Raw genomic sequence first — 25,091 nt, 5'->3', positions numbered from 1 at the left:
TTTACAAAAATATCGAAACATATTTACAAAAATATCGAAACATTTACAAAAATATCGAAACATATTTACAAAAATATCGAAACATATTTACAAAAATATCGAAACATATTTACAAAAATATCGAAACATATTTACAAAAATATCGAAACATATTTACAAAAATATCGAAACATATTTACAAAAATATCGAAACATATTTACAAAAATATCGAAACATATTTACAAAAATATCGAAACATATTTACAAAAATATCGAAACATATTTACAAAAATATCGAAACATATTTACAAAAATATCGAAACATATTTACAAAAATATCGAAACATATTTACAAAAATATCGAAACATTTACAAAAATATCTAAAAAAGTTAGGATTTTGCATACACTGATCGCTATATGATCAGCTATTTTTAAAAACAACTGAACATTAGTGCAATCAAACACACGATAGAAATTAGGCAAAATCTTCCCGGCTTTGCCAATGTAAAATATGAATAACTTATAAAAATTCTTTTATGGGGCTTGTAATGTTCAGAGGTTATCCCTTCAGGATAGTTTAATTACTTTTCTGGTCGCTATTTCAAAACTTGGCGACAAACTCAAACCAAAAACCCTAAGACCCGTGCATATTATATAGCAAACCATCAGTATACTGAATATTAGCTGTTGAAATGCACTGAAAATATTCAGACACGTGTGATTTTGACCTTTCTGGGGGCCATTTTCAAATATGACCACGGAATCTTGGAAATGTCTTGGAAAAACTAGTTTCAACCGCCTTAATAAAGTGGTTTTTTCCTAGGCTCCTAATGATCAGTCAGTAAGGAGTTTTATTTATGTCTTGGTGTATAGATTAGTCACTCCATTATCTTGAAAAGTATAGTTAAGACTACAATTTTTAGACCTTTTTTGCATAATGATCCAGCTTAGTTGGCGTGATTATTCATTCATTATTGACTTTCAACATAAAATGACACGTCTCTCTTTCTTTTTCGCTCTTTACATTGACGAGTAAAGCTTCATTAAAAGGGTTTTATAAACAAGAAAATGACCTGACTAAAAACCAGAGCGAAAAGAGCTGGCCTATCGAGCAAAATGGCTGCAAAGTTTTACTGAATTTTCACTTCGAGCTTCGAAAAATACGTTTAAATTTAAAGGGACTATAAATTTATAGCAGGCATCGACGGGTCGGTAAAAATTATTTGATTTACGTCACAGGCACCACGTGACACCGAGATAGAAAGACTCCGCGGGGAGTGGGGCTGGAACCTAAGCCTTGTTTTTCACTAACTGAGCTTTTCTGAATCACGTCTTTCTTTAGTCACGTGCCTATGACGTTTTGCAAATAATTTTTAACCAGCTCCCGCCGATGTCTACTTAACTTTACAGTCCCTTTAACTGGCAGTTTTATTTTTTGGGGGCCACGACTACTTTGAACTTAAGTCTTTTACAAGACGCGTTTAATGCAGTAAGAGAATTATCAATTAACTATAAGATTAAGAAATAATTATTGAATTCTTTACTCATTAGCTTCTTTAAATTTTAATCACACGGAAGTTCAATCAGGAGTCTGTTAAAAATAATTAAAATTATTCGAATACATTTGAATTAAATTAAAAATAGGTAGTACGTTATTTAAAGGGTTAAATTCAGGAAAAATTAACTATTCTAAAATTAAATCATTACACTCCTATCTTATTAAAAACTTAGCTTTCAAAGCCTACTATAAGAAAAGTTTTAAGAATCTGATCCTTTGCGTGGTTTGCCTTTCACATTAGAAAATATCAAAATTATCTCTATGTGAGTTGGTTATTTGTTAATTTATACAGTACAGTAAATTTACCATAGTAATTTACCATTATTGACAATGATTTTAGTAATTTAGGCGCTCGTAAACATTGGGAGTTTAACTTAATTAAGTATAAATTTGCAAATAAACAACTATAATTTAATCTTTACCAAAATTTTAACAGGTAAATTACTTTAAAAAATAAATAAATAAATAAATAGGCAAATTTCAGATCTCTAAACTGCATATTGTTAGGGCCTTTGCACTCTGCTGAATTGCAGGCTTATAATTATTTTAATAAAGCCAGAAGTAAGATAAAAGACTAGAAGTATCGAGGTAACCAAATTCCAAAAGTGAATATTCTTAATAACACACCAACAGTTGGCCCTCTGGTGGCGGTTTCTTAATTTTCCCTCCAAAACGTGAGACGCTCGCGGCAGTAGACGGCCGAACTAGATTCAAGCACCCGCGTCCGTGTTCCGCGGCTTTAGGTTGAGGGGAAGGGGAAAGGAAATATTATTGGAACTCGACCAATTTTTTTTCTCGGTAGTGTAAACGCGATGGAAGCGGCATAAAATCCTCAAATTTGTTTACTAGTGCCAGGATCTATTACCAATGCTAGAGCTCTTTACTTCTAATCCCTTATCATCTTACTTCTGATAAAACTAACTAACCAATTTCCTATTTATAAATATACTAATTCAGGAAAGGTACCAAATCAATCTAAAATGGAAAGAAAGATCCCAAAGCTAAGAAACGATACCTATAGTTTTTAAAACTTTTTTCTTTGGAGGGGGGGAGGGTTTCTCGGATGTACAGCAAGTATATTTCGGCGTTAAATCGCTTTTGTAAATTCGGCTAAAGGTTTTTCGTGTCGGTTTCCCCTTAGCTCTTAATTTGAAAAGCTTGTATCCATTTTGGGCGCCCAAAAGCGCTCCCTTAACTAGACTAGACACACTCACGGTTGCTAGCTCCCTCTAGCGGCGATTCGATTCCCTGTTTAAAAGCCAGTCAGCCAGCCAAGCTATCTTCCTCTAAAGCTTTCAATCAGAAATCAGTTTGTACCCTTCGTACCATCTCCCCTTACTACCAATATCATTCTACATTCCCCTAAGAACCTCATCCCCCCTCCCCACCTTCCCCAGAAGGTAAAAGGACCCCGTGATTTTAGTGCTAAAACACAGTATGCAGATTCTTATCATTCGAGAAAAATGTTAAAAATTAGGGTTTTTATTTTAAAAAATTTAGGGTTTTTATTTTAAAAAAACTAGGGTTTTTATTTTAAAAAATTAGAGTTTTTATTTTTTTAAAATTAGGGTTCTTATTTTAAAAATTTAGGGTTTTATTTTAAAAATTTAGGGTTTTTATTTTAAAAAATTTAGGGTTTTTATTTTAAAAAATTTAGGGTTTTTATTTTAAAAAATTTAGGGTTTTTATTTTAAAAAATTTAGGGTTTTTATTTTAAAAAATTTAGGGTTTTTATTTTAAAAAATTTAGGGTTTTTATTTTAAAAATTGAAGGAGTGTATTTTTATTATAAAAAACTTCCAACTGAGAAATGTCTTAGTTCACAAACACTATAAAAAGTAAAAGATAAGAGAACAAATTGGAATGGCTGAAGCACCAGATATTAAAATATTTCAAAGGTCACGTGGTAGAGTCGCGCAGTCGTGATACGCGAGAGGGACGTCACGTGGTAATCACGCCGACTTCATTCGCGAGAGGGACGTCACGTGATGCTAAACTTCACAGGTGATGTGTCTGGTACATTTATATCTAGAACCACAGGCTCCTCTTTAATATAAACACCAATGATGCAAATAAACCCTTATTGATTTTAAAAGATAAATATCAGTGGTTTAATATAAGGACTACATTTTCTATATTAAGAACTGCCTGCTAATTGGGGTTCTAGTTCAATAGCGGATAAAATTAAAAGTTTTTAACGTTATTGAAATAACGTCATCAATCTTACCATTAAATTGAGATTTCAACTGAAATGTTCGTGAATTATGCACGCGGTCAATCGAGGTTAGTACACGGGTCTTCAAACTTGAGAACAGGCGGAAGTAATATAAGCATTTTCTCAAACCAATAAGCTGGATTTACTATATTATTTGAGAGACTTGATTTACCCAGAATTCCCATTATAAAAAGAAACAAGCTGCTCATTAGCGAGAGGACCTTTTTTATCTACTGTTGATATCAATCATTTTTGTAGTTTAAATATCAATTTAATGATTGGGAAGGGTCAACCAAAATTTTGACCATAACCCTTCACATTGGACATAAAATAAAAAATCTTGAAAAAACCTACCCGCTTGTAGGTTAAAGTTAATAAATTGTAGCGTGGAGTTAAGTCGTTTTTGTTCAAAAGTGAGTCAAATCCGGAGGCTGAGGATGAAAGAGTGGGGGCGAGATTGGGATTTGAGAGGCTGACTGAAGAGAAGGATGGAGTTTCCTTTTCTTTTTGAAGAGCTTCTATTTTATTCGTAACCCGAGGGGAGGTGCCCCCCTTTTCTGCTTCTTCCTTTAACCTCCCCCCCCTCTCTCTCTCTCAAACCTCTTCTCGAATCGCCAAAAGACAAAGACAAAAGAGGGGGCTGGAAGACAGCGTTAAGAGGCGTTTTGTATAGAGAGTGCAGCTAGCTAGCTCCGGTGTTCCCCTGGGGGGATATTCCCCCTTCGTACCTGCCTTACACCCATCTACTACTCTCCATTTAACTGGCTCTCTCTGAGCTGCCTAGAGCCTCATCCGGAATTTCTTCTTTGCAGCTCGGCTCTCCATTAAATCTCATCTACCTTATTCCACTTCTAGTTTCACCTAGGCCTATTTGGCTGGCTTGTACGAATTTAAATACTAGCTGTAGACGTTTTCTGTAAAACATTTTAGGTTCTTAGTCGGACAAATTTAGATTTTTGGACCATTTCCGAGATTGTAATGTACTCTTTTTTTTTTTTTTAAGGTTTATTTTGGCCTGTCCCTAAATGGGTCAAGTTTTAGTTGGCGTGTGTGATGGTGGTGGCAACGGAGTTAGACAGTTGGTTGGAAAGCCGTTTTTGGCGCAAACCTGTCTCTCTGTTTGATTGATAGTCATGGGCGCACTCTGTCATCTTATTCGAGGGTGGTATGGCCTGGTAATGTTGAAGGTCGAAATTACGGGTTTAGCTAGTTAAAATTTTAATTGTAATTTAATTTAATATCTTTAATTAAATCAGAAATCATTGTCTTCCAGTTTCTTAATTAAATTTAAGGGGTCACCCGTAAAATACTCCAATATTAACTTGGAAACAGTGGCCCGGGACGGCAAAATGTCATAGAAAATTTTCGACTCAAAATTTCCCGAAGAACATCCCCCTTAATTTATGCCAGATTTATCACTAACATTCACTACATTTGAGAAAGTGGTTTGTTTTTGTTCAATGTTCTTTATGCACAGTCCGAATTTGACCAAATTTTGTGATTGCTATCAGTCTCACTAGAGGACGGTTCATAAGAAGTAGTTTGGTTCAGTTCCTCCAGTATATTATCTTTGGTTCCTCAAAGTTGAGTCCTAGAACTCCTAACCATTTATCCTATAAAGATCGTCCTATTCTGGACCCATAACATTTTAGCAATGGAGCCCTGTGTTCAATTTCCATAAACCGCTTAATTAGTATGGTCAGTCCCACATAACCCCATTTTCTTCGATTCCTTCAAAAAGCGGTGTTAGCAATAGCATTAGCTCACATCTCCTTAGTCTCTCCTCTATGGTAAAATTACACGCTGCTTATCGCCATTTTTTGAAAGATGGCGGCGAATTTAAAAAATATTTCTTAGGCAGTATCTACAGCATAATAGTAACTTCCCTGCAAAATTTCAGCTTCGTAGCTAAAACGGTTTGAGCTGAGTGTTGAATAACAGTCGAATAGGTTTCCGAGTGGTTTACCCCTCGACAAAATAAAAAATTCCGCCCCCTTTTTAAAGGGAAAGTATACTCGTAAAAGAACAAATCATGTATCGATATTCACTCAATTTGTTTATATACTACCTGTTCTTTTGAAATGATAAAACCCCTTTATGGAGTTCATCGTACTGTACTTATATAAAAAAGGTACTCTCTCTTAGCGATAAAAAAACTTTAATATCCCTCGCAACTAAAGGGGAATACCTCTTTCTTTCTTTCTATAAGATGCTAGACAAGTCTGCTGTAAGAAAAAAAAGTAGGTGGGTAGAAAAGTCGTTAAAAAAAGACCTTTAGCTCCATTTTTTATTTTCCCTGTTCCGTAGACGGATTTTTAACCCCCCATAATTCTCTTCCCCTAACGCTCCGAGGATTTTTTTCTCTTCTTCAGAACTTGTTTACCAGATTCTAGTGTCTACCCCCTCTCCCCTCACGTCCATAGCGAGTTTCATTTCTAAAGGAAAAAATAAAATACTGAAATAAAAAAAAAAATATATTTTTTTCTTTTATTTTTCTTTTTTTTTTTTCTTTTTTGAGGATTTGGGTTTAATTTTTTTTCTTACCCCTGTGAGATGGGCTTAACTTTTACATAACGGTTCTTGAATCTTAAATAAGAATTGCTAATGTTTTATTATTAAGAATTAGGATACTGTTTATTTTTTTTTTAATGATAAATAGTTCAAACTATAGCTAGCAAAGTGTATTGGTATCGGCCGGGTAAAATTTAATTTAATATGTACGGGTGGTATACGTTTATTATGTTTTGCTTTTAAAAAATGTCCGCCATTTTTAAAAATGGCGCTCTATTCGTGTTATCAAAAGTTGGACCATCTATATAGGATAAATTGAACTGGTATTCTTAGTTTTAGCGTTTGTTCCCTAAAAATTGGTTGCTGTTTTTTAAAATTTCTGGGGTAGCCATTTTACAAGATGGCCGCGGATTAGGAAACATCATTCTTAGTTATTAGTACCTACTACCATAAGTTTATAAGATATCTTCCATAAGTATGACACTACATATACTTCGTAATACAAGAGACTTACAACTCGAGCTAGTTCGAGAACGACAAGCGAGAATTGACTACACTCGGTTAATTTTGCAGTCAATCTAGTCCTATTTAGTCTATACTAAGCCTTTGACAGCGCCTCACCAGGCGTATGTCGCTTTACCAGAATCTATGACGTTTCACCTACTTCAATCACTTAATGACAATCCTTCAGTAACCAGTGACATACTTATGGAACATATCTTATGAACTTATGCTACTACTAAAGAGTAACGTCCCACCATAGTATCAGCTAAGTGGTTAGGGCTGTACCTATATTATCAGTCACAGATTACTGATAATTAAAATACAAATGTTATAAACCTTATTACTAGGGATATAATGATTTTTAATGTGAATTTTTAACTCACTGCTAACTTTTAACTGGATAGAAAATGTACGTAGTACTTCTCTTAAACGTTTTATACGAGATTCTGATTAATAATAGATGAGTTCTCAAATACCACAGGGTCACGTGTTACTTCTGCCTTAGACAAAATTAGCATATCTTATTAGCCTCACGTTCGACCAAAGTCCAAAACTGGTTTGGTTTATTTCGATGATATTCAACGTACAGTTTGCAAACAGTCAAAAACTATACCTGTGTCGAGCCATAAAATTTACCAAATTACCTATTATTTAGATGTGTAAGTACTTCTCTATTTATACCTACAAAATTCGTAGGTAACCTTTTATTAAACCAGCCGTACTTGGCGATATCATTCAAATCAAATAATTTAAAATACCCCATCGACAATTTGTTACCTCGAGGCGAAATTCGTCCGCACAATGAATTATATGTATTATCTCACGACACGATCCTTTACAAAAGTTATTTTTAACAATCCAATATGGACGGAACTCTCTCTATACAGGGTGTTTTCGATAAGTCTGCCGTAAATTAAGGGGGAAATCAATTTTGAGTCGGAAATGCAACTTCTATCTCTGTTTTGGCACAAGGGACACTGTTTTCGAGTTATGATTTGATTATCAGTGTTTTAGGGATGACCCCTTAATTAAATTAGAAATCATTGTCTTAATCAGTTTATTAATTAAATTTGAGGGGTCATCCGTAAAATACTTTAATAACAATCTTAACTTGAAAACAGTGTCCCTTGGGGCAAAATGGAGATAGAAGTTACATGTTCGACACAAAATCGATTTCTAAAAGAACGAATCCCCCTTAATTTATGGAAGGCAGACTTAACAGAAACACCCTGTATATCTTTAAATATAGATAGAGAGTTCGCAAAAGTAGAACTAGAAAATTTCATTCTAATTCGTAGAACATATATACTCAAGGAGATGGAATGGACACTAATTAAAAATTCAGCCTTAGAATTAACGCGCTTAAATTTTATTAAATGATCAATCAAAATTCCTCCTCAAAAATATATTAAAACAAAACCAGAATATAATAATAATTTAATTTTAAATTTTAAACAAAACTTTTAAAGTTACAATTCATAGAACAAATACTCAAGGAAATGGACACTAATTAAAAATTCAATGTCCGAATTAATGTCCTTACATTTTAGATCAAAATATATTAAAATAAAACTTGACTATAATATCTTAGAAATTAAATTTAATTTTAAATTTTAAACCAAACTTTAAAACACAAAATATATATATATTTGAGAAGTTAGTCAAGTTACCGACCCCTCTGTACAATCCCTCATCATTCTAAACATCGGTAGCACGCACGAAATGGCCGATATCGTTGAGCACTAATCGATAGTGCCTGAGCTTCTCTTCCGAAAACCAAGCCCTTCCACAAAGAGATGCTTTATAACATCTCTCTCATTCCATCCCAATTTTTTTTTTTTACCTTTTAAAATCAAACCAAGAAAAAAAATTAAATATTTTTCCTCCCACCCTTGTTAATTTCTAACGACATCTCCCCTTACGAAAACAGATTAAAATTAATTAAAAATACACGACGAAGAAGATACAAAATGGAGGATTCTAGAATGTGATTGGAATGGCAAAGGAGCGGCCATTTTTTGTTACTAAGGTTGATTTTTTTTTCTCTCTCTTTTCGGACCAGGTCTTTCCCCCTTCGTTAGAATATTAGAGGATTAGAAAGAGGCTTGGGGGGGGGGGTTTGAAGCGACGGCGCGCGCTATCTCAAATTTTCGCTCGCCAGAGGATGGAGAAAAGGGGAAGCTCAAGAGCAATGGGATGGAGAAGGGATGGTTAAGGGGGGTTGGGGGGAAGAGAAACGAAGCAAAAGGGTTGCTTGCCAGTTTCATTCGAGCATGGACGAACCAAGTTCCCGGAGTTTTCCGAGCAAAATAAAGGGGAACGGAATTTGCCCTCGTGATTAAAATGTAGTAACTAACGAAAATAACGCTGCGTGGCGCCAATTTTGACCCTTCTTTTTGATGGACGGCTTCAAAGGGCTTCCACTAGTAAAAAAACGTATCGATGACGTCATTAGAAACTCAGTCACTTTGAGTATATTTAAAAAAAGAAATTTTCATTTTAATTCTAACTAAAATGTCTCTAAAACAATTTATTAAATTTATAAGAAATGATTTTTTTTTTTTTAATTTGAGTATATTCTACATACCAAAAAGTGTCGGTATTTGCAATTAAACGTCGCTAATTATAATTATGAAGTTGATTTTCTGTTTTAAGTAATTGGGGGTTGATTAGTGTTCTGAATAATCTTAGGTTATTTTAAATGTCAACAAAATGTAATGAGTTTCAGTTAAAAAAAATTGAAGTACAAATCAGAATTCATATTTTAAAATTGATTATTTAAAATAAATAATTTCGGATCATTTATCTATATATAAAAAACATTACTGCCTAAATATAAACAATTATTTTTTTTACATTCTAGGTAATTAACTTTTTTCAAAGATAAATATACCTAACAATTAATTTTTTAGATGCAGAAAAAAATCTATTTTTAATGATTTTTTTAAGTTAAAACTTGACCATAAGAAAAAAAGTACCAAATTTTTTTTCAATTCATCTTCCTAAATTTTCTCCAAAAAATGAACATAGAGCGTTTTTATCCTAAAGCATGTCATTGAAATTACGGGGATGTAGGATCTTGTAGTTTTAAAGGGGGTGGTGGGGGTGTATGTGATGGGAAACGTAGGGGGGGGGGGGATAAATTTCCTCTTTGCCGATGCTTCCAAGCTCCGAAAGGGTTAGATAGAATATAAGGAAAAGGGGTACGTGTTAGGCCTTGGCAGTCAAATTCTGTAGTTCTGACTCATCTCCCCTCCATCGCTGTCAAGCCCCCCCCCCCTTAGATGCCAGTGAAGCGGGTCGGCCAGCTTAGGTCCACTTCAATCGATAAATTTCTCCAGTCTTTCTCCTCTCCTCTTCTCCGGGATCTCTCGCCAGAGGATGCGAAAATGGAGAAGGGATTTAAGAGGCTCGGGAGCAAAGTGGGAGGATGAAAAGGGGGAGGAAAGGGTTACGTGCAAAATGGAGAAGGGGGAGGAAAGCGGAAGCTGGGAGGTGTGTGCAGGTGGCGAAACAAGACCTCCCACTAAAATACCATGCCCCCCTCCTTCCACCTTTTATAGCCCCCTTTTCTACATTATGAGAAGTAAATTAAACTGGAAGATGTCAAATTCTTTTAAAAATCAAAACTATATATTTTAGTTTTCGAGGGAAGTTCTGAACCAACGTTGTCAAAATTGACAATAACTTTGGCTCGTTCTCATTATGTAGATGACGTCAGAGAATCTTTTACCTATAGGACCCGTCTAATGTTACTTATAACTGAGAATAATAAAGCCCAAATAAGTAGGTCGAAATTCAAAAATCAGCTCCGGTCGCCTGGAATAGGTATATTAGAAAATTATTAGGCGATGAGTTTAGAGAGGGGGGGCATTTTTGGAAGCGTATCTATTTTTTTTTACCAGAATGATGTTTTCCCGCGGCCTCTTGCTCTCTGACTGGCTCCGACAAAAATGACGGCGCCCCTTTTAGCTAGTGGAACTTTTTATTTTTTTTCGGCATACATGAATCGAAAATTCCGCATAAGCGCGCTGCGGTCGCATCGCCAACGCCGAGCTGGAGAAGCTTCTGATATGAACTTCGGTGGGTGTTATAAGCTTCTGTAAATACTAGGCCTAATAAAATCGGTTGAAACATACGGATTTTATTACGTAACAAAAGTTACAATTATGTTCGCCATTTTTCAAGATGGGCGTTCATTATCACTCAGTCAGTTAGGACCTATATAGATATAGATAAGTAATTCACGTATATGCTGAAAATTTACTACAATTAATATATTTAACCGTTTAAATGTTTAAAAAAATCAGAAAAATCTAAAGTCAAAGGTCATGACCGTATTTTTCATAATATCGGGTTAATTCACTTCTGATAGCGCGTTAGACTCGAAAGGGTGAATAAGGTTAAAGTTGGGATGTTTAGTTTAGACAGTGTGTAGAAATGTACTCTCTCAGTCCTTTCGCTGTATTCCTGTTTATATAGTGAACGTATCGCGTCATGTATGGCCTTTACGGAGCGGGGCCTTGTTCCATTGTCATTCCCGAACGCGTTGGCATCGATCTAAGGATATTTTTTCCTTAGCGATAATTTTCAACCTTAATTATCATTCGCTGTTATTTTTTTTTTTAACTTCTAAAAACCTCTATAATCTATAACCTTTAACATTTACATGGTTTATAATTATAATTCGGGCCTTAACGAATATACAAAGACCTATGACGTTAAGGTTAAGTTTAATGAAATTTACAATCGGTCAGATTAATTGGACGCCTCCTGTTCAAAATCAGTTTGCAATTAAAGTTTGCAACTTTTTGGCCTGATTAAGATAGTAGCATATATATTTTCACCTACATCGGTCTTTGACTGTTTCCTGTACTGTTAATAAAGATACCTACCTCTATTGGGGTTTGGGTACATTAGAAGAATTTAATCCTGGCAAATCGGTGTTAATCATGATGCAAACGCGATTTAATTATTTAAATTGCTGTTAATTGTAGATTAATCGAGATTTATATTTAATCTAAGCGTATTAAATATTTAATACGATTTTTTTTCGCGATAAAATTTATCTAATCATGGTCTAATCCTAATTTTAATTAATTCAATATAAGTTAATCGATAAATGATTTAATAATTTTAATCGTGATTAAATCTAATTGGCGATTCCATAAATTCCTGTCTAAGAGAAGCAAACACCACAGGGGCGTTGAGGTGACTTTCTTGGGGCCCCTCTCGCCTGTGTGCGTTGGTTTCCCTGCAAATCATTAATGTAATGGTCTATTTTATAGACAAAAGATTTAATAATATTATCCTTGATTAAGTGTAATTAATCAATTTTGATTTAATTAAATTTAAACGAAAAAGGGCATGATATGGACACTAAACGATTGGAGTGACGTGCCCCTCGTAATTTCCCTGGCTACTTGGAGAGCGGGCAGTTGAAATACTTTTACAGGGGGATTTCTTTCCAAATTTCCCCCCTCGGCATTTTTTTCTTTTTTCACTTTTATAAATTTCAATTTTGATCTAATTAAAATTCAAATGACAAGGACATTGTATAGACACTTAATGATGGGAGTGACGTGCCCCTCGTAATTTCCCTGGCTACTTGGGGAGCGAGCGGGCAGTTGAAATACTTTTACAGGGGGTTTTCTTTTCCAAAATTTCCCCTCGGCATTTTTTCTTTTTTGCGAATTTGCTGGCTTTGTATTGCTCTTGAAATTTTGTATGGAAAAGTCAGAAGAGGCTTTCGACTCCATCGAGTGTCTGAAGAGTTGGTCGATTTTTTTTTATCCGGTTGCGTGATATACGTAGGCGCGGTCATGCGCTCTAAATTGCCGAACCCAAGCCTCAAACTACATATATATATATCGTATACGCCCAAAAAAAGGCTTGAAACTTCGGCCGCGTTTTATTAAAAAGAAAAATTCGTTCGATTTTTATCATTTAGACCTAACCCCTATGTTCTTTATTAAAGAAATATTACAGGGGTGTTAAAAGGCTTGTATTAAGGGCCAAAAAATATAGTGCGGTTTTTAAACCATTAATTTGTTAAGGTTAACAAGTATTTTAGGTTTTAAAATAGTCCCAACTATTTATTTATCTACAGCTACAATTCGATGTGTCCGCGCTTGACCAAACGCCACCCGGGTTATATCATACGTTTATAAGATATGTTCCATAAGTATGACACTAGCTATACTTCGTAATGCGAGAGACCTACTGAGAGAGCTAGTTCGAGAACGACTAGCGAGAATTGAACACACGCGGTTTTGCAGTCTGTACTAAGCCTTTGACAGCGCCTTACCAGGCGTCGCTTTACCCTGAATCTATGACCTGCGTCACTTCGTGACAAGCTCTCAGTAACCAGTGACAACTTATGGAACACAGGGAGAAGGTTTTAGAAGTGATTTGGTTGAGTTTCACAAGGTTGGGCCCGCTTACCCCTAGCCATTAAGCCTGTTAAGATCGTCCTATTCTAGATCCGTACGTAACATTTTAATTTTATAATTCACCCTATTGAAAAGCTTAGGGGTCCGCAAACCCCAGGTTGGGTAAATAGTTAAAAAAAAAATATTTCTGTACTTTTAATGCACTTATATAATAATAGCCGCTTTTTAACGTCGCGTATCAATACACAATTAGTGAGAGCTATGGCGTATGGCTAAGCAATGTTAAATCTGAAAGAAATGAAAGTAGTTCTGTAGGTGTTTGCGAAGAACGAAAAAAATAAGTGGACATTTTATACTTAAAAGAGTAGCATTGCCCAGTGGGAGCCATTTTAGGTAAGCTAAGTCTTTCCTGCCTCACTGGTCTTTCTGAGAGAGAACCCGCAGCTCACTGATGGTCCGGGAATGTTTAGTTTGAAGAGTTGCCACGAGGGGAAAACGGGGATTACGGAATCGGACTGCATGATCGATAGATCATAGAGAATTATTAATTGAAGAGTAGAAGCTTTTCATTTGTATACCACAGAGGTTAATAAATTTACCTACGTATTATTATTATGCAAAAATATCTAATCTGGTTCAAAATTATTTAAATACTAGTAAAGCAAAGGCTACCGGCGTTGCCCGTCAGCCAGTCGAACCGCCATTTTTAAAGATGGCGGCAAAATTGAAGCTCAAAAGCCATCTAAGGCCCATCTATAGGTAATATGAAACCAGTAAACTAAGTATTAGTGAAATCAGTTGAAACGCGCAATCAGTGTTATTACATAAAGGTGGTTTTTATACATTTTCGACCGCCATTTTTAAATATGACGGCAAAATTGAAGCCCAAAGTCCATAAGGCCATTCTATAGGCAGTAGGAAACCAATATCCCTAAATATTAGTGAAATCTGTTGAAACGCGAAATCAACTTTATTCCATAAAGGTTTTTACATTTTTGGCCGCCATTTTTCAAGATGGTGGCCGAATAGAAAAGATCTTTCTTATTTCGTGTCCCTACTACTTAATAGTAACGTCCCTTCAAATTTTCACCCATCTAGCTATATTATTATTTAAGATTCTTTTAATGTCTATGAATGCATCATCTAATCCAAACCACGTGATTTATCGCGTGACTGAATACGACTATTGTGTACACGGATAAAATAGTAACAGGTATCAATTAAATTATGTAAGCAAGATGTTTCTAGGTTAGGGTCACCTAATACTAAACACTTTTCCAAAACAAAAATGAATTAGGAAATTCAATCTTGGCGAAGGAGACAAAAATGTTGTTTTTTCTTCACTCGCTATTGCCTTGTATCATAAGTTTATAAGTGATATGTTCCATAAGTTTGACACTTCCTATACTTCGTAATGCTAGAGACTTACTAGTGAGAGCTAGTTCGAGAACGACAAACAAGAATTGATGGCTACACAGCCTACACTCGGTTAAATTGTAGGACTTCCATCTTAATATTTATTATGTACTAAGCCTTTGACAGCGTCTCACCAGGCGTCGCTTTACCTCGAATCTATGAAGTTTCACCAAAAGTATATTGCTATAAAAACAAAAAGTACACTTTTTTAACGATTCCTCGCCTTTGGCTGTAGACGACATGTAAACTGAGAAGCAAACTACCCTCCGCTCAACCGCCTATAGGAACTAACCAATTAGGGTAAAGCCTTAAGCTACTTGACGTCATAGGTTTATAGAAAGTAGTACATGAAGCTAGCGATCCAAACGTTAATTTTTGGTACTAGAGCTAGCATCTGCTACTTTATGAGCCTTATCACGGCTTGTTCCCTGTGCTACAGTCGGGGGAGGTAGTCATACGCAAAGGGGGTCGACACTTTTCTGGCTGGGATAAAGGGGCGGAGGCTTCTCATTCGCAGAGGGGGTCGACACTTTTCTGGCTGGGATAAAGGGGCGGGGGCTTCTCATATTACACGGTGCGATTAAGTTTCAACGAAGTGTACTTTTTGTTTTAATTCTATATACTTTTGGTTTCACCTACGTCACTTCATGACAAGCTCTCAGTAACCAGTGACAAACTTATGGCTAACATATCTTACGAATTTATGCTTGTGCTGTACCCAAATTGCGTGTCAGACACGACTCATTAAACACCTATTAGTGACACGGAATTTTATTTTATCAATGATCTTAATATCGTTCCATTGAAGAAAACAGGGAAAAAAATACCAATTTATTTTTTCTTCGAAAATTAAATTTTGATAAAAAATTATTTCGTATATATACATAAATAATTACGTAGGTGATCAACCGTAACTTTAAACAGGGATGAGAGAGGAAGAGAGTGAAATACGCCGAAGGTATTTCTAGTAAGGATAGGGTTAGTAAACTGGCAACAATTTTCTAAAGCCAAAAAAATAAATAAAAAAAGGCTTTCCGGCTTAGCTTAAATTTGAATTTTATCTAATCTGGATGAATATAGATTATTAGTAGCAAAGGTACCCGTTGGAACGTTTTATTAGTTTTCGGCCCGCCATTTTGAAAGATGGCGGCAATAATAAAATCCCAAAAGACATATAAGGCCTGTATTATATGGGATATATTGAAACAGTATACTAAATATAAGTGAAATCGGTTGAATCGTGCAATCAATGCTATTCCATAAAGACTTTTTCTTACATTTCTGTCCACCATTTTTCAAGATGGCGGCAAAATCAAACCCCAAAAGCATCTATAGGATAGAGAGAACCAGTATACTGAATATTAGTGAAATCCATTGAAACTCTTTGTCATGATTCCATAAAGAAAGGTATTTTACATTTCTGGCCGCCATTTTTCAAGATGGCGACGGATTAGAAAAGACTTTCTTAGTATGTACTCTCAAGAGTAACGTCCCAGCAAAATTTCAGCTTTCTAGGTCAAGCGGTTTGGGTTGGACCTTGATTATCAGTCAGTTAGTTAAGACTTTTGACGTCCATCGCTTGACTCATGAACATAACTTCGAATGGTCATTTGTTTATAAGTATGGTCATTTTCACTTAAACCAACACACCCTTTTCCCCATCCTCGCTAAAGGCTAGTTCTGTTAATATTCTCTCTCTGTCCTCTTTGCTACAAAGCCCGTGGAATATTTAACAACAATGTATATAGGAAGGGAAGTTAATTAAGACATTAAGCTTACTTGCACTGCTGTTAGCCCCGCCTAAATAGACAGATATATTGGAAAAAATTCCACACTTTTTTTCGTCTAAAACAAAGTACTTGAAGTTAATGTCCTGCTTAATGGTATTGACAATGATTTTAGTTTTTAGTTTGACTATTATAATGAACCAGGGATAGATGTAATTTTAGAAGCAGGAATGGAGAACAGAGCAATCTGGGCGCGCGTCAAAGTCCCGGACCCCCTTCCCCGGGACGGGACGTGAGGGTATGAAATAAGAGGCGGATCATAGCGACAGAGGTAAAAAGGAATTACGTATTTTTCGCCGTCCCCGTCAGCAACGTTATCAAAACGTAGTTTAAGTGAGCCAATAAGATATTTTAAACTTTTCGTTACGTTTTGGAGGGAGGGGTTCTATACTGGGCTATGAGTCGAACTGAAGTAAATACTAAACGTTCTCCATTATTGCTTCTAAAATTACATCTATCCCTGAAATTACTCAATCTAGGCCTATAAATAAAATATATAAATGCCTAACAATATTAATCGAACACCGGATAATAATAATAACAAAGTTATTATAATTTTGTATTTCAATTTCGAAATGTTTTATTTAAATTGAGGAACTTTATTAAAAATTAATCGAGACTATTTAGTTGTCTAATGGTTATTTTATTTAAAATTTCTTTTATTTTCCTGTTTACTCTTGTTGTAATTCTTAATCGTTCTACGGAGACTCGATTCGTCTGTGTTTGTTCAGGAAAAAATTTACGTAAAGCTAAGCTAGACAGACAGCTATAGTACCCCATTTCTAGACGTTCTGGTTCATTTTAATAATAATAAAAAAAGAAATTAGAAATGCTTTGTTTTGAAAGTCAAATTGTATTACGCGTTATAGCGTATATATTAATTTTAAAAGTTGTTTCGTTAATTCATTAAAATTAAATAGCTTTAATGTATTATGAAGGCAAAGTATCGAGTGTTATGGGACGAAGTTTGGTAGGGTTATATAAGAAACCTTTTTATTAAACGGAGGGTGAAGTGGAAAATTAAGTGGTTTTTTTTTTATTATTCTACTAATTATAGTGAAGCATTAAAGTATATATAAAATTCAAGTTAGTTTGAGATTTCGTGGGTAATTTTTAATAAGTACCTTCGACCAATCGCGTAACGCCCTGCCTTTTCATTAACAAAATTCTCGTGGCGTGCTCCATGTCTTACGCCACAATTGTCACATCGCGCGCAAAATTTATTGAATCTCGCGAAAATTTCATTCGACACGGACAATTTTGTTTATAAAAAGGCATGGAGTGACGCGATTGGTCGGAGGTGCTAATTTCAAATTATCCATGAGATCTCCTTATTTGATTATTAAAATCATTCTGAAGTATTTCCTGGATGTTTCACTATGCAGATTAGTCTTATAATTACTAGAATAATTGATAAAAAATCATTTGATTTTCCTTTTTACCCTCCCTTTAAATCGCATTCAATTTTGAAAATATTTTCCAACTGCAATTTCTATACATCATATTTTGGTAATCCACGTGCTACATGAGATAAAATTGTTCACGCGCTACGAAATTTACCGTTTGTGAAACATGAGATTTCAAGATGCTCTGATTGGCCGTAGAATTTTATGTAAAATATTCCTGAACTACAGATGAAATGAAAAAAAAAAAAAAATTCAAATTCTCCACATCAAGGGTTTTCTGTTGAAAATAATAATAATAGAGGCCACAAATAGAATTTTTGTCGGATTATTTAAGAATTAATTTAATTTAAATGCGGTGTATACATATTAAGCCTCGTTAGTCACGTCGTTACCCTTGGTTAAAAACCACATCTAACTTCCCTTTTAAACTTGAAAATAAATTCAATAAATAATTTAACTACGGTGTATAATTTCAACACGTCATCCTATATCATATTCGGCAACGCCGCAACAGTTGAAACGGATGGAGAAATTCGCCTAGCTTTGTGTATAACATCAGGATTTCGTTTTGTTAAAAAAAAATTCAATTATTGCGCCTAAATAAAAAAACCGTTTTCCTTATGCTATGTGAGGAGTTTTTCCGTAGACTGCCTGACGTCGTCGCATCTCCTCCCTTATAGAAATCTCTCTCTCATCTCTCTTGTGGAGAATCTCTCCATCTTTTATTTAGTCTTGCATTTTTTTCGCGGATTTTTTATTTTTCTGGAGGGGGAGAGGGGAAAAAGTCTGGAGATTTTTTTTCTCTCTCTCTCTCTAGACATAGACGCCGGCTTTTTCGGCAATTGATAGCGGTCTATGAGCGCCTCGGTTTTTAAGGGGATGGGAAAACCCCTCTCCCACAGCCGCCAGTCTTTTTCTATATAGCAAAGGGGGGTATATTTTTTATATAGAGCCTGATATAGAGCTCTCCGCCAATGTAGAGAATAGGAGGTTTTTTTTGTACAAGGCTAGGCTGCTAGGATTTTTCTGTCTTGTTTTTTAGGAAAGCGGGCGCTATTTTTCTAGGACGATATTCCAGTCTAGTCTAGTCGCGGCTTTCGGAGGGTAAAGACAAAGTACGCGCTCTTTTTTTGGCTCGGCGATTGAAGGTTTCTTTTTTCCTAAAGTAACGTGTTTTCTTACGTCGCTTACGCGAAGTTTTTCTAATGAATTGTACGTGTACAATCACTGTTCCGCGTTTGGATACGAGCTTAGCGTGTAAGTTGACGATATTTCCATTTTTTTGTGTTAAGCCTTAGTTACGTAAAGTGAAAAAACTTCAAAACAAGATCTAGAAAGGGTAATTTGCGTATACTTATGTTCGGGCCTTGGCGGTTAAAATTGGTTTTTGAAATGGCGCCATATAATTGGACCGTTAGGTATCGTCCGTTGTAATTTTTAGCGTCGACTGCTTATTCATTTAAGCCTAATTCGAAGCTTCATTACGTTAACGCAGTCTTAAACCAAACCCTAACTAAGTCTATTTTGGCATGATGTGGTAAGCCTTGTTAGGTGTAACGTTTTTCGAAACGTTTTCCGAAACTGTTTTTCATACTGAAAATAATTAGGCCAAGGTAATTACGATAGTTTCTGCTTATGCAAAGTAGTGCTAATCTTCATTGATAAAATTGGGTCAATTTTAATGCGTTAAAACGCGACCATTATAACTTTTTTTGTTAACCAAATTCAAAAAGCCAATACTATAATCGAAAACACAAGCTGTTTATTAAGCCTTGGTTAAAGGTTTATCTCTAATAACATTGTTTACGCTTTGTAAATCTAGTCGCGTCAATCACGAAGGCTGTAATTAGCGTTTCTAACTAATTAGAGTTTAAAAGTTTCCAGTAACAGTATAATTTAACTCCCATAGGATATATATAAACTATTGACTTGTCTATAAATGGCCGATTGATATTGTTATAATTATAATATCAAATCTCGTTATCATTTAGTAAGAAAAATTCCATATTGTAATACGAATAACAAACAGGTGCTTTTCACCGTTTACCATTAAGAGCCCGTCGCTAAAAAATCAGACGACCTTATGGTATTTTTTTTTGGGAAATACTTTTAGAGCGTCGCCTATCAGTGACATATTGAAATAAAACAGCCGGCGAAACGCATGAAAGTAAAAGAGCGCGAAACAAATTCAGATTAGGCTTAACAAAGCTTATAATTCTAAAAATACTTTTATAATGAAATGAACCCCTTTTTACGTGAAATAAATCTTATCTAAAACTAATATGCCTATAAATGCTTAGTTAAAATAATGTAACTTTTCAACTTGTTCTACTTTGAAAATCGCGTCGACTGCTAGTTGTTGATACTTATTCGTATGTCTATGGTCTTATACATAGCTTTCAGGCTAGGACCGTTGATACCATTTACACCAGGAGGCAAGGCTATACTTGCCAGCTTAAGTGCAGTACCAAGTAACCTCGCCTCCTGGTCTAATTGGTATCAATACTCCTTGTTGAAAAATATGCATTCAATTATTTGCTCATCTGCCCTTTTCCCGTAAATGAGGAATTATAAATAGAATATAGGGGAAGATGAGCAAGTCCGAATTCATTTAATAGATGGGGCCAAAGTGGAGGGTGAGGGGGGGGTTGATTCTTGACACCCCATGCAGCTTCCGCGATTCTATTTACTTGCAAATTTATTCGGATTTTTGCACCATGCACCCAAACCTCATCGTCCTTGATCCATTATATAATTCTTACTAGCTATCGTCTTTTAGTCTCACGCAGACTGGCGGCCACTTTGCTTCTTATAAATTGGACTTGTAATAGGAAGCGCCTTAAGGCTAATTATTAGAAGTCATTCATTCAGGAGTACTACTATGTACAGCACCTTACCAATTACCAATTGATAAAAGATGTAGGCATAGTCTTAAGAATTTTGAACAGCAAGTAGATAATGTTCTAAAAACAATTAGAAAATCCGTTGCGAGTGGTGAAACGGGCGCATGGGGAATGAATTAAAATATACGCGACAATTTTGATATTTGAACAATTGTGTGTGTGGTGTCTAGGGGTCGTTTGCTAAGCTATCCGGGTGGCCTGGGTGTTTTAAAGGGATACTTTGGGCTAGAATACTTTCTTTTTAATCGAAAGAGTGTGTTAAATAATGGATTATATCAATTGGAACCATGTTTCTATCTACAATATTAAAGAAGATACGAGTAATTAAGTTTCCGTAATGGCGCGTAATGGACACTACGCGTTAGGTTTCTCCGCGAAGCACCTGGATATACTAGTACCACCTGACGGAATGGTCCAATAGTGGTACTTTCCAGTGCTTCGTAGGAAAGCCTAACGCGTAGGGTTCATTACGGAAACTTAATCGGTTGTATCTTCTTTAATATAGTAGATAGAAACATGGTTCCAATTGATATATTCCATAATTTTATACGCTCTTTCAATTAAAAAAGAAGAAAAAATTCCTGTCCAAGGTTGTCTTTGAACCCATTCGTATCAAATATCCACAATTTAATCGAACTAATATACATTGTAATTTAAATAAATTTAAATTATATTCTAGATTAGTTCTATCAAATTGTGATTTTCAGCATATATATTTTCATTATATTGTTTTGTAATTGTTAATCACAATTTAGTACACTTAATCGATTGCAATCCGTAAAATAGTAAATTAAAATTATTCTTTTATTGGACTATGCGGTTCCTTTACCCTATTCAAGAATTTATATTAATTAATAAATGGTCGATATGCCAATTAAGTACCTTTTTTCCACTTTTCCCTACACACAATTATTTTTCATTTACGTTATCTGAATATCTGTAGTCTTTAATTTAAATATTACGTAACCAATACCAATATGCATTTAAAACTAAAATAATTAATATTAAGTCTTTTCCTAACCTGCTCTGCTCCTTATAGCCGCGTTAACACAATACGCTACTGTTTTCAAATTGCAATAGTTTTTGGAAAATTCGAAATTCATCTTTTTGCTTTTAACCATGAAAAAATACAAATGTTAAAAAAAAATAGTTTAAGCCTTTCCAAAAATCCAAAGTGGTTCAAAAGAATCAAAACGGTTTCAAAGTGTTCAGTGACTAGCCCCTCGACGCAACCTGTCAAACCAGTCTACATCAAAACCGCTCTAAATTTTAGTTTTAGTTTTTTCTCTCTCAAATTTTCTTGTTCAACTGAAAGAGCTTGTAACGAAGCATGTAGTCTTAACTGTAGGAACTCTGTTGTATATTCGCTTTCTGAAACAAAGCAGATTAAGACAAGACGGCCCAAGGGCTCGTAATAGTAGCCATATCGTACGAGTGAATAGCCCCTCTATACCTACCCTAACGAGTGGATAACCCCTCTATACCTTACCCTAATGAGTGAATAGCGCTATCTTTTTCAATGCTTAAATGATTTACCGTGCATAAAATCAGAGTGAATAGCCCCTCGATTCCCTACTCTAAACAGTGATTAAATTATAACCGTATAAATTTACTTATGCTGTAATTCTAATATTCCGGCGAATCGAAGAACAGATAGTTTTTAGTGATAATCCCCTCGATGAGTTTACAACATAGACTTATGCCGATGCACACTTATCGCATCTTATAAATTTCTAACAAGGACTTATGCCCAGAAACATTTGAAAGAGAAAGTTTAGTTATAGTGATTACGCATTTTAGTGATTATCCCCTCGAATTACCTTTAGCAATGCTAAAATGATCAGACGCATAACGCCCATTTAACACTATGTTAGCTCTATCTAAACCCACATTTGAATTAACCGCCAAAACGTTCCAGTCAAACATAACATAGATGACGATAGCTACCGAACGAGAACGAAACACATGAGGAGCGAGGTAGGAAACGGGGAAAATCGTTATCTATTTAATTAGCACATACATAAAAAAAATAAATATAAAAACCCCAAACATACAAATTCATAAGTATCCGACCCCACAGATAAAAATTCAAAAGTTTCCGACCCCACAGATTAAGAGGTACCCCACCCTACATCACCCCGACATTTTAGAGATAAGAATAAATAATAAAAAAGTCGAGGTTTTTATCAAGTCTCTATGGTTGAGTGGGTAGAGTGTTTGTCTACCACGCCAGAGGCCCGGGTTCGAATCCCGGGTCTGACCTGAAAAAATTTTAATTAAAATTAAATCTCTAACCGAGCCCAGTAACCCCTATGGGTGGGTTGTGATAATATAAAGTTCCTTTTAAGCTAAAATCTGACGATAACGAAGCGAAAACTCCGGCCACAACTACTACTACTACTACTACTACTACTACTACTACTATTACGGCTCGGGTCAAACTAAGAGCCTATCGTATACTACGATATGGCTAAAAAACAGTCAAAAGGGGGTATATATATTGTACACTAAAGACAACGAGAGTTACTTGTCTGCACCTGCAAAGGCTAGTGGACACTTTAATAATAAATCATATTTTAGTAAGAGTGATATTCACGTTTTGAATTATTTGAAAATTTTAATTATAGAAAACTTCAGGCAACATAACATTATACCAAGAAGTGATATCTATTTTATTAGGGAGAAGGTATAAATTCGCCACATTTCCAGGTTTATCTCCAGTCCAAACGTACGTCCGGAGTTTTCCCCCGCCTCTAAAATACAACCAGCATCTCATTGGTTCTTGAAAACTCACGTCAACGCGACGCGAATGACGAAAATTACGTATTTTCCGACTGAGGAGAGGCGAAATAGCCCGGCCTCCTTTTACGTCCCCCCCCCCCTTGTATTTTGAAAGGGGACTGAGACTATGGCGCGAATACTTAGGCACCTGAAACTTCTCCCTAATAAACTAGATATCGCTTCTTGATTATACCTTAAAAGAACGCCATTTTATTAACGGCAAATATTAAAAAAAAATTACAGTAAATTTCAACGTTTATTTATTGTATTTACCATATAGAAAATAAGTTACATTTTATATATTTACTTATCAATAAAGAGTAATAAATTCATTTAGATGGGCGCACGCTCACCTTAACTTTGAATTGGAAATTTTCCAACTAGTAATTTAGTCGATATCATTCAATTGTTTACTTTCATTTTGAATTGCCATAATTTATATCATAACCATTAAATCCCCCTAGTTTTTGATATAAATTTGTAATAAAAAAGAGTAAGGACTTTATTAGGTTGTAACTGATCTCCATTTGGGTCCCTTTCTATAACTACAATGTAAAAAAAAATATTGCACTAATCAATCGGTCCTGCAATTTTATAATAGACTACACCGAGGGGCTAATCACTCACTCACGGATTAAGTGTAACCATTTTGCAACTGCAAGGGTAGTGGGGCATTTAATGGTTACAGTCTGTACATAAAGGTGGCCGGTCCCTCGGGGTACACAATGGAGGCATAATAATAATATAACCATTTTAAGGTTATCAAATTGGGTATCATTCAGAAAATGTATTTCTTTTTTCATATATTAACTGGGGGGGGGTTCGTCTTTAACCTTGTATCTTAGAAAACGTATACGTTGTTTTCTGACTAGAAGTATGGATACCATTTACACCAGGAGACAAGGCTAGTTGGTGGACAAAGTGCATGAAGTACCAAGTAGCCTGGCCTCCTAGTGTAAATGGTATCAATTCTTCTAGTCTGAAAGCTATTTATAGGGGATAGGTCAATAGGGTCACGGCACATGCAATTAGGGTAGATTGAAATTCTATTAATTAAATCAAGATTATTCTATTTATTACAACACTATTTACGTTGGCGGGGGGGGGGAGTAAATGAGTATCTGTATATCAAGGTCACTTTGAATGTTAAAGCACTTGAGTAAATGAAGATCTGTATTTTTTGTGATATATGAAGGTCCCACTGTTTAAACTTAGTTTCGCGAGCAAATGTTTATTGTGTTTTAAAAAAATTAAGTCTTGGTTATCCTCTTTTGGATTATAGAGTTCGTGGTATTAGCGGTGACGTAATAGAATCATTTTGTCTGGGTAGTTTTTGGCGGGCCGGAATTGTTCCTTGAGTTTATTCGGTAGCGCGAAACGTCACGTGGAACGTAAACAAAAATATGTGCATCTCGTGCATGTTGATGCGTCCCTAATGCGAATTCTGTCTGGATCCGCTTATTTAAGTCAACTGACGCGTTCTATAATACACATTTTTCGTGTCTCTTACCTTACTTTACTATACACTCTTACGACGTCAATTTACAAATATATATATATATATATATATATATATATACCATTTTTGCATCGCGTATCTTGCGTTGAACATATTTTTATATCTATTATGCGTGTTTT

At 35.2% G+C, this 25,091-nt stretch overlaps 1 protein-coding gene across 13 annotated transcripts in view; it reads left to right on the top strand.

Moving 5' to 3' along the window:
- The window catches only part of LOC149710210 (zinc finger protein rotund-like), a 411,108-nt gene that overhangs the window by 280,218 nt on the left and 105,799 nt on the right, over positions 1–25,091 (top strand). The gene's annotated exons all lie outside the window — the stretch shown is intronic.

This window comes from Phalangium opilio, unplaced genomic scaffold, assembly GCF_054372755.1.
Source record: "Phalangium opilio isolate 3A_F unplaced genomic scaffold, DU_Popi_V2 ptg000011l_1, whole genome shotgun sequence".
In the NCBI taxonomy this organism is placed as follows: domain Eukaryota; kingdom Metazoa; phylum Arthropoda; class Arachnida; order Opiliones; family Phalangiidae; genus Phalangium; species Phalangium opilio.
The sequence above is the reverse complement of the archived record's forward strand: the minus strand, read 5'-3'. Positions and strand labels throughout refer to the sequence as shown.